We start from the raw sequence: 11,091 nt of genomic DNA on the forward strand, positions 1-11,091 counted from the left end.
CATTTTGCCATTAAGAGTTTGATGGACTTTTCCATTTTCTTTTCTTTTTCATCATACTGCATTGTCCCTCATGGCCCTTGTGAGATGATTTTCTTAAGCAACTTGATCAGCTTATGCATGTATTTTTTTAAAAAGAGAGAGTGAAAGAAAGAGAAAGGGAGAGAGAGAATATATATATATATTAGTTTTTGGTGGACACAACATCTTTGTTTGTATATGGTGCTGAGGATCTAAACTAGGCCACACACATGCCAGGCGAGCGCACTATCACTTGAGCCACATCCCCAGCCCCATGCATGTATTTTTCAAGCATAAAAATGGCATAAAGTTGGCTGCGGTGGAACACTCCTGTAATCCCAGTGGCTCAGGAGGCTGAGGCAGGAGGATCACTAGTTCTAAGCCAGCCTCAGGAACTTAGCAAGGCCCTAAGTAACTCAGCAAGGCCTAGTCTCTAAATTATATATATATATATATATATATATATATATATATATATATATATATATATATAAATAAAAGGGCTGAGTATGTGGCTCAGTAGTATAGTTCCCTGGGGTTCAGCCCCCAAGTACTAAAAAATAAAAAAAATGCCATCAATTTAAAGATTGAACCATTATTAATTTAGACCAGTTATCTTCCAACATCAATAAATAAGGATGGATATTTTAAATTGGCAAAGCACAGATATATCTACATACCACACAATACTGAATAACTAAGAGTATAATATAAAGGGATTTTTCTCTTTGTAAACAAAAGACTTGCTGTATACATGTTTTTAGGCAAATAGGCCAAATTTTGAATACCAGCTTTTCCACATTTTAGCCAAATTCTTATGAGCTAGCCAGTTTTGACACCTTTATATCTCAGTCTCTCCATCTGCAAAATGAAGATAAAACTATCAAATTCTAGGATTCTTATGTGTCATAATATATATGATACAATTTCAATTTTAGAATAAATTATATATAAAATTATAAAAACTGGGGAAACTTGTATATTAGGTTTGGAAGAGAAGCAGTATTTATGTTCTAGATCAGCATTATCCAATAGTAGTCACTAGTCACAAGTGACTATTCACACTTTAATTAAAATTAGACTAAATAAAATTCAAAATTCAATTCCTCAGTCACACTACATTTCAAGCACACAATATCCAGATGAAGTTAGAGATTGCTGTATTAGACAGCAAATAAGAATATTCCATTGTTGCAAATCTTCTTATGGGCATCATTATTTCAAGCCAGCTAGGGAACAAACCAAACTAAGTGCTAAATGATTTTTTTAACTAATACTGGTATATCTCTCCATGATCATATTTGTCTCTTCCATTCTATAAGCACTCCATTAGACAATGTTTTTAATTTATTTCACTCAGTGAGAATGAGGATTTGCAATTCAATGCAATTAGTTTCTTTCAACAGAAAACCAGGGTCTAAATTTAAATACTCAAAATCATCCATCCATGCTGACTTACCAAAAGGCAGCACAAAACCAATGAAAAGATCCACTCAAAAGTATCTTTAAATTTTTACTATGATTTAGTTTTCAAAATGAAATAATATTGAACATTTTCCCAAAAATCTTAATAAAATTTATTAGTACTTAATAGCATGGCTTTCTCATTCTCAGTGTATTGGAGCTTATCCATCTCTCAGACTCCCACCCCACTTCCTTCCCTTCTTATCCTTACATCTGAATTATGGCCTTAGACTCTCAAGTAACTACTATTGGCCTGTTTCCTCCTCAAAAATAATTCATTTACTGTAACATCACCGGGCTAATTTTTTCAGGTCAGTTCTATATTGCATCCATATTCAATAATTCCCAACAGAAAGAACAGAAATTTTTTATCTAACATTTAAGACTCTCCATGAATCTCCAAATAATGTTTCAACCTGATCTTCTCTTTCCATTTATAACCCTGTGCTACTGCAAAACTCTTTGTTACTGAGTGGACTGTGCACTTTTGCACGCACGTCATCTCTGTTCCTATTTGCACTCTCAAGTCTAGTTTGCACATACCAAATCTTATCTATTGCCCTTTGCCCAGCTAAAATACCACCTCTTCTGCTGGCCTTTCCTGCCTGCTCCAGGATCGAGTTCACTTTCTACAGCTCTTATGACCTGTTTCTTTTGCTTACTAGTGAACATTATCATTTCTATGTCCATGTCTTCAAATATAACAGGTTGGAACTATACAGTATTGATCATAACCATTCTTTTTGTCCCCACCCCCTTTCTCTGCTGATGTCAGAGAACAGATATAAAAACAAATTTCATTGATTTTAATTTGTGCATATCTTTTTGAATATTTAAATCAAAAATAGTAAAATGCTATGATTTTAAACTCTATTTCTCCATTTCTTCTTTCAGGTTCAGCTTCTGCACTACATAAAACAAACTGTCACAGAGGGTGATTCAGAAATTGTAGATGGGTTTAATGTGTGCCAAAAGCTCAAGGAAAAAAATCCTCGGGCATTCCAGATTTTGTCATCCATTTTTGTGGACTTACAGACATTGGAGTGGATTGCTGTGATTTCTCTGTAAGATCTAAACACAAAATTATAGAGTGAGTATTATTTATGAATTTCTAATTTCAATAAAACAATTGACAGCAAACTCTCCATTAATCTAATGCTTAAACAGTAGAATGCTTTAACTGCAAAGCTATTTTGTGTTTAATCTATCTTTTAAGCCAAAAGGGAAAAAAGAATCTTTGCACAGTTGAATGAATTTTTAATCAAATTACCTTAAATAGTCTATTAATATTAGAGGAAATGTAAGACTTAATGTGCACTTCATTTTAAAAGCGTTAGTTCTACATAGTCTCAGTCAATGTGATTGTAGTAACCAAAAGTGAAAGGACGTAACTTAAAATAGGAAGATCCAGGAGTTACACATTGTCATCTGGAATTTTCCTCTATCCTTCCCCACCCCATATTGACTCCTTTTTAAAGATGATCCTCAGAAGCTCCAGGTGTGCATTACCCTTGGATCTGACAATCATAGCACAAGGAGTGTATTTTTTTCTGAACAATTGTGACAAAGGTAGATGACTCCTTGTCCAGCTTATGTCTATATCTGTCCTTGAAGCAAGTGCCATGGCCAAAGTTGGAGAATTTCAGGTGGCCGTGCCAGGACCACATGCTCATCTGTAGAGCAGGGTCAGCCTTGTTTGAACTTCATGGACTGAGAATGAAACAGACTCTCCCTCAAAAGATGCTAAGTCGACAAAGATCATATATTCCTTACAGAGAATATTTGTGTCTTTGTTCTTTTAAAATGATTTTATCATGATTTTTCCATGTACCCACTAAGGCTATAATTTATCATTTTATTTGAGAATTATCTTAGATTGTGTCTCTAGGACATTATGTATTCAAAGAGACTTCAGTTAATTTGGGGGTATTTATGATTTTAAAATTAAATTTGTATTCTTTTTAAAGTAATAGCCACTTACGGAAATAAATTCATTTAGTAGATAATCAAATCTATAGCACACAGTTTCACTTTCGTATTTTTATGTACAGCCTTCATTTATTCATCAACAAATAGTTACTGAGGCCAGACATTCTTCTTAGTACTTCGGATATGCTAGTGGACAAAATAAAGATTCCTGCTCTCACACAGCTTGAGTTCCAGTGGGGAAGGGGAGAATTTGAAATTTTGAAATAAACAAGCAAATCATAATGAATATTAAAAACTGTTATAGGCTTAAGAGGGGGGAAAAAAGGAAAAGTAGATCAAAATTAAGGGAATCTGTAGAACCAAAGACTTAGCATGGATAAAATTTTCATCATTCAATAATGTAGTAAGGGAAAGATTTGAGCAAAGACTTAAAGAAGTGAAGGAGTTCTCTAGAAATTGCTAAAGCAAGAGTCCTAAGAAATCTTCAAGAACATGCCTAGAGAGTTCCAAGAAACAACCAGAGCTGAGAGAAGGGAAGTGTGTTAGAAGAGGAAGTCAGATGGGGTCAGCTCATCTATAGTGTTGTTAATAACTATAAACACCTAGGTTCTTATTCTGAGTGAAGTAAATAGGAAGCCGTCATAAGGTTTTGACCAAAGGAGAGACATTTGGATTTAGTTATGTGTTATGTAGATCCTCTGGCTATGGTGTTGAACATAGTATAAAATAGAGCAAGAACAGGAGAAGAAAGATGAGGTAGGAAACTACTGCTAGGGCTCCCAGTAGAGATGATGGCACCCTGAACATGAGTGGTCCAAGTGACAGTAATGGCCATGTTGAAAAGGATATATTTTTCAGGGAAAAAGATTATTTTCCTGATAGTTTGGATAAGAATTATGAAGGAAAGACAATCCTCAGGAATATATTCTAGATCACAGTGAAGCTGAGGTGTTTTCTGAGAACTCAGCCATTGAGGGGAGAAAGAGAAGAAATAATTCAAGCTTCTCAGTCATACTATGACAATTTTAATTGTCTAAACAGCCCCTTTAAAATGAGAACTTTTATTATCAGGAGATAGATGACCTTAATATACAAATTACACATGTATATAAATGTATCAAAACATTGTTACCCTATTAGTGTATAATTTTTAATTTTTATGTTTTATGTATGAGTTGAAATAAACTTAAATTTTAAAAATCCATGAAAATAAAATTTTTGTTAAGACCTAAAATAATTGCAGATTCTCTAAGAGAAGTGAAGCAAGAAACTTAGTTATTGAATGAGATTAACTGAATGTCCATCAACCAAATCATGACTTGGCTTTGCTATATTTTGTAATACAATCCAAAATTTGGCCATTTGCAAGGGCTCAGGGATATCCATAGAGAGAATAAAGTGTTTATCATTAATCCATTTAAAAATAGATTTTTTAACAACAAGAGAGAAAATAAGAGTTTTAGTTAATGAGGTCTTCCGAGATATCTCCTGAATGTTTGGGTTAATTGAATTTTCTTGTAGTTAAACTTTTAAATTCTTTTGAAATTTTCATATCCTTCCTAGTACAAAAGAGTTTCTAAGGCTGCTAAAAGAATCAGTAACAATTCAATACAATAAAAATAAATTAATGAAGAAACTGGTGCAAAAAAATAATAGTGGAATTAATCAATCCTATTGATTGCAAGTTTACTCATGTGAATACAAGTCTTTTATTTGCCATCTATGCAACCACTTATTCAATGACTTCCCCTTGCTGATTCAGTTACTTTTCTTAAAAAAAAGAATACCTGCCATTTATCAATAATTTATGATGAAGTAGGAAGTCTAGAGTTAATAAATGGAAGCACTTACCAAAATGCCTATCAATGAAAATGCAAAGTATATTTGAGCTTGCTATAATTTTCATTTTATAAAAGCCAACAATTTACTGTTAGTAGTTTTCTATTTCAGATCCAACCTAGAAACCAAAGCGAAGAAACAATATCATCAATTATAAGAGTCAAATTGCTTCTAAAGTCTGAAATAATTTTTTTCTGCAGATTCTCTCATAAAATGTGATACAATAGATAATATCGTAGAGACACTCCTCCAGTAAAAGCAAGAAGTTCCATAAAACATCCCATCTCCCTGCAAGAGTAATGGAAAATATTCATAGTGGCAACTGGGACTGCGGGAGATATCTATGGTCCTTTTTTCGGGTTCTTGTTGGCATCACTCATGATGATTTGCCTAGATTGGTTCACTGTCATATTGTTGCTGGTTTATTTTTAAACATTTGTCCTTTGTTCACAGCTAAATATATAGGTAATTATTCTTATCTTTTATGACATTTTACCCTTCCTCTGCATGACAGTTTGCATTAGATGCTTCCTTTTAGTCTATTGTTCTGTAGAAGAATTTCCTGCTTATTAAGAACCAATTTTGCATTTTAGGTTGATCTTTAAGGTTTCAGCCCCCCACTTCCTCTAACTCTTCAATCCTGAGATTAATGTCTTCTCTAGTAGTCAATTGGATTCTTCCTTCTGTATCCTGACATTGAAAATGGTTCACTCTCTGTGTAACCAGTCAGCTAAGTGCAGCTCAGACCCAACACAAGTTCTCTATGTCCAAGCAAATGGAACAATTTGTTTGGTCTGATCCGCCAGGTGTGGGCTTCACTCAGCTGTTGGATACCATTACTAGCCCCTGGGTTTGTCCCCTGGGGACACTTCTTTAGAAAGTAATACTAAGCAATATGTCACCATCCTGGACCACTTTCTCTCCTATTTTCATTCACACTTACTGTATCTACCTAAAGGAAAAATAAAAGTTGGGAGTTGCTTGGTACTGAAGGTCTGGCTGAAAGTCCACCTTCCCAATAAGCCAAAAACAAAAACTGTATACACACACACACACACGGAAAAATAATCTCCACTTTTTGCCTCTGTATGTAAGTGATGTCCATGTCTTGCTAATTATAACCAGCATAGTCCAAACTTCAGAAAGTTTGTTATCTTTTTTTACATTGAAAGTTGTATTATCTTGCATTGTCATGATCACAGTCCATATTATAAGAAAGGGTAGAGAAATCACAACATTAGAATCTTCCAAGGTACTAAAGAGACTTCAGTACTCCTCCAAAACATGAAAAATATACAGACTCAACAAATGTTTATTTACGAACTCTTATGTCCAGGCTTTATGTTGAGAGCTGGGAACAAAACATTGAGTGAGACACAGTACCAATCTTCTAAAGGTCTCCAGACTAAGACATGTGGTATAGAGAGGTAGATAGGAAGAATGTTCTCAGGCTAGTCTCTTCTTTCCTCTATTCTTCACTTTCCCCCATCTCCAAACTAGGCATTAAATAAGAACCATATATGTCAAGCTTTTAAAGAATAAAACTTTCTTCCTGCCCCACTCCCCCAATGAAATATTAGGACCCCAATTAGATAAAATACAAAAAGTAACTGACCTGTAAACTCATTGCCTGAGATTTTAATATGTAAAGCCTATTTTAAAGAACAACAATTAAATTTCACTAAGCATATCAAAATGTTGACTTGAATATATCAGTAACATTTTAATTTTAGTATAATCCTTCCTAGCATTTTTGCAGTGAGATTTCTAAAAACACTTATTAAATGAATGAATGAAAAACATGAAGGAATACATTATACCACAGGTAAATTGAATATCTTCACCCTTTCAAATGTAAGTAGATATGTCATGAATTACGTTAATTTTTTCTCTTCAACAGGTTAGATGAAAAAGGCCAAGTGGTTCACATCAACTTCAACAATGCAACTGGAGACACGATATTTGATGTACCTGTTGAGAGAGTTCAGCCTTTTTATGCTGCTCTAAAAGAGGTTGTTGATCTCATGAACAGCAAAGAAAACAAGTTTGTCTTCAAGATGAATCCAGGTCAGTAGGGACATTTTTTCAAAGAAATAAAAAATTGTATTTTTCTCCAACTTTACCCATGAAGAATGATATCCAGAATATTTTTACAGTAGAATCTTGGTGAACAGCTGACTTGCTTAAACAGCAGCCTCCTGGCTACCACCTCTGCTATTTGAAAGAAACTCTGGGCCAAATGAAACCTTCTGTCTGATATTAAGTCTGGTGTTTTCTATTTTCTGTCCTAATAGCCTATCAATACAAGCTGAGCCTTCTACTTTATTTACCTATCCTGGTAGATAAATATGTCCTCATAATGCTGATCATAAAACACTTAAGTAAAGTTTATTTCTAAAACTTATGGTCAGAGATAGTATTGCCTGGAATAAAATAGTACTTGGAGTACTCTAGCTACTTGAAATAAAGGCACAAAAAACACTGATTTTTTTTTCTAGACCATCTCTGCTAAGTGAAGTGCCTCCACAATTTGGTCTTTTTTATTTATTTGTTTTTAATTGACAAACAAAATTGTGTATATTTGTCATATACTTGTTGCTTTTAAGCATGTATATATTATGGAATGGCTAAATCATTTTAATGAATATATGCATTATCTCACATAGGTATGATTTTTTTTTACAGTAGAAACACAAAGTCTACTTTCTTGGCAACTTTCAAGAATGTAGTACATTATTATTAGCTATAGATACCATATTGTACAATGACTCTCTTGAACTTAAGGCTTTTGTTATCTATAGTGAAAGGCATAATTTTTCTCTGCTCTTGATTTGGCCAAATGAAAGATTCATTTTACTGTAATTGTTTTTATTTCTTTTCTTGTTTCTTTATCTGTCTTTCTTATTTTTTCTCAGAACAGTGTCTTGCTATATTTCCCAAGATGGGTCTGAAACTCCTGAACTCAAGTGAGCCTCCTATCTCTGTCCTCCAAGAAGCTGAGACTACCTGAGTGCACCTCCATGCATGGTGTAACTTATTTTTAAAATTGAACTTTGGCACAATAAAAGACTAGAAATCACCATAAACCCATGCAGTAAAAACAGGTTGATTTTAAGAGTGGCAACATGTAAACTGAAACACTATGGGGGAAAATAGTTGGAATCCAGGTTTACCATGTGAAGGCAATGCAGCTTTGGGCAAATCCCTCAACTTGTTGAAGCTTTGATGTTCTCACGTATGAAAGGGTAATTCTCTTTTTAGAGTTCTTATGAAACTTAAAAATAATGTCCATAAAAGACTGGGAATATAAAAGACCAAATAAGAATATCACTGTCTTTATAATGATTTGAAACTGTTCAACTAGGTGAACAATTTCCTAATTAAGAGATAAGTGACAAACAGTAAAAAATAAATAAATAAATAAATAAATAAAAAGCTTTACACAGAGCAAATCTTCCAAGTAAGAATTATTAAGGTGTCTACAGGAGCCTACCAGGCTATGTGATTTAAGTGTCAAGGCATAAAGCAGTTTGCATCTAGAGGTTGATTAGTGTGACCAGAAATGTGCAGTTTTTGGTAAAGAAATAAATGTGCTGTTTATTGATATGAACTGAGTAGCAGTGGGGTTTTGCCTGTTATATTTGCCTGCTTTGTCAATCATTTAAACACAAATTATTCATAATGGGAAAAAAATTATTTCGTTTAGGTGATGTGATTACTTATAATTGGTGCTTACTTCACGGCGGACGCAGTATGAATTAGGAACTGAGATAACACTCCATCTGGAGGGAGTCTATGCTGATTGGGATGTGGTGATGTCAAGGCTTCAATGCAAATGGGAACTGAATCTTGTGTCTCTAATTTTAATAAGATTTTGGTGACTGTATTTATAAGATATGTCATGGTTATTCAAAGATCACAATCTGTATGGTTCACATATCAATTTAGCACTGAACATGTAACACCCTCACAACAATACACTGTTGCTTGTAATTCTATTCAATGTCAGCCTTTTCAATGGTATAGTAATATAACTTCTTCTCCAAATAAATCATTCTTCTGTCTTATTGAATGTTTAGACCCTAATTTCTTTTGCCCACATAAGAGTGTTTCCAGAATGCCTACAAATAGTTTTTAAAGCAAATGAAATATTTCTTCTACATTTTTTGTAACAGAGTTTTTGCTTCAAATAAAACTTGGGCTTCAGATAAAATTTCTTAAAACATGCTTCTGCTCTGTTGCCTATGGAGTCTCATTTTTCATGACTTCATATGACTGTCTTGGGAAAAAGATATTTTCAAAGAACGTTTTTATTCACTTTTGTTATAGAATTCCATTAGCCAAATTTCCAACGTGGTGACCTCAACATTGGTTTGTAATACCTAAATTATGATAGCAAAGCCAAGTATACCAAACTAAGAAAAAAATAATCTTATCTCCCTAAATTTCTCTTACCCCAAATAAAACTCCCAGGGACCACCAGCATTGCTTACCCCTGTGCATGGATCCATTCTTATTCCTTGTCTCCCAGTAACAACTGGGAAGAGAAAACCAAGACACACGCAACACTCATGAATGGGCTACATGTCTGCCATCTTCTGCTCTCTTCAGGGCCAATGCCTTGCTCTAGTGGTGGAACACAGCAATGGAATTATCAGTCTTACTGAGCCCAGTTCCTCACCTCTGTCACAAGGGGAGCCTTATCATTAGCATTTGCTGAAATCCCAGTAATACAGACATCTTATAGTCCATAGTATTTGGACCCAACCAAGCCTCCTGTTCTAAAAGTCTTAAACACCACTGCAACCCTGGCAGGGACTCCCTGTTGCCTGAAGACCACATGTAAACATTGCTTTCATTCATATTTTAATTTTGCTTCACACAGTTTCCATGACACTTGGAGTGTGGATCAAGAGTACCTTTATCCCATGTCAGAACATTCCTCTGATGCTCTGAACTCTGGTATTGAGTCTACATCACCAGCCCAGACTCCTCCTTATTATAATATTGTTCATTGATGGGACTTCCATGTCCTTTTGTATTATCTGGTCTTGACGAGGGCCACTGCAGTGTGTAACATATGCTTCATTTCTTTGAACTTGAAAATAAATGGGCTGGATTCCCAATGTCTCCTCAAATACTCCTAAAATGAAAATAGGTGAGTTCAATAGGAGAATGACCTAGTTCGAAAGTGCAGCATTCAATACCACAAAACAAATAATTTACTGGAGTGAGCCCAGATTCATCTATTTAAAGCATCTAAATTCCATGCACTTTCCAAATGACACTACACTTTTTATTCATTTAGCAGATATTTATCCCACACTGTGATATATGCAGAATAAAGATGCAGAAGATCCTGAAATAAGCCATTTTATAGCCTATTAAGGAATCAGATAAGGATTAGACAATGATGTGTCACATTAACAGGATGATTCATAGGAAGGCAACCAAGCCAGAATGAGAAGGCTCCAGGAAAGTTGCAATCTGAGTTAATTATGATAACTAATGATAATTTTCCAAGTAAAATTATTATCTGTGTCTCTTATGCTCTCCAATTAAAGCATAAGAGGCACAGATAGTTGAGAGTAAACACAGAACACGTGTTGACTCTTAAATAAGAAAAGCAGAAAGCATACTATAGCAGCAGTGTAAATGCTGGGATTGGATGTCTAGGCTCAAATCATAATGATGGCAATCATTTAACCATGTCTCTTTCCCCCTAAGCCTCATTTCTTTCTACCTATAAGTGAGACTAATAACAGTTATTATTTCATATATTTTTAAATAAAATTTTTAAATAAAATGAAGCTGTGTTTTCCCAAATTTCTGAGATGATGA

At 34.3% G+C, this 11,091-nt stretch overlaps 1 pseudogene; it reads left to right on the top strand.

The window, feature by feature from the left end:
• LOC144373546 (gamma-butyrobetaine dioxygenase-like) overlaps nt 1-9,317 on the top strand; it is a 93,565-nt pseudogene extending 84,248 nt beyond the window's left edge.
• The last annotated feature ends 1,774 nt before the right edge of the window (nt 9,318-11,091 follow it).

Source organism: Ictidomys tridecemlineatus, unplaced genomic scaffold, assembly GCF_052094955.1.
Source record: "Ictidomys tridecemlineatus isolate mIctTri1 unplaced genomic scaffold, mIctTri1.hap1 Scaffold_42, whole genome shotgun sequence".
NCBI classification, from domain to species: domain Eukaryota; kingdom Metazoa; phylum Chordata; class Mammalia; order Rodentia; family Sciuridae; genus Ictidomys; species Ictidomys tridecemlineatus.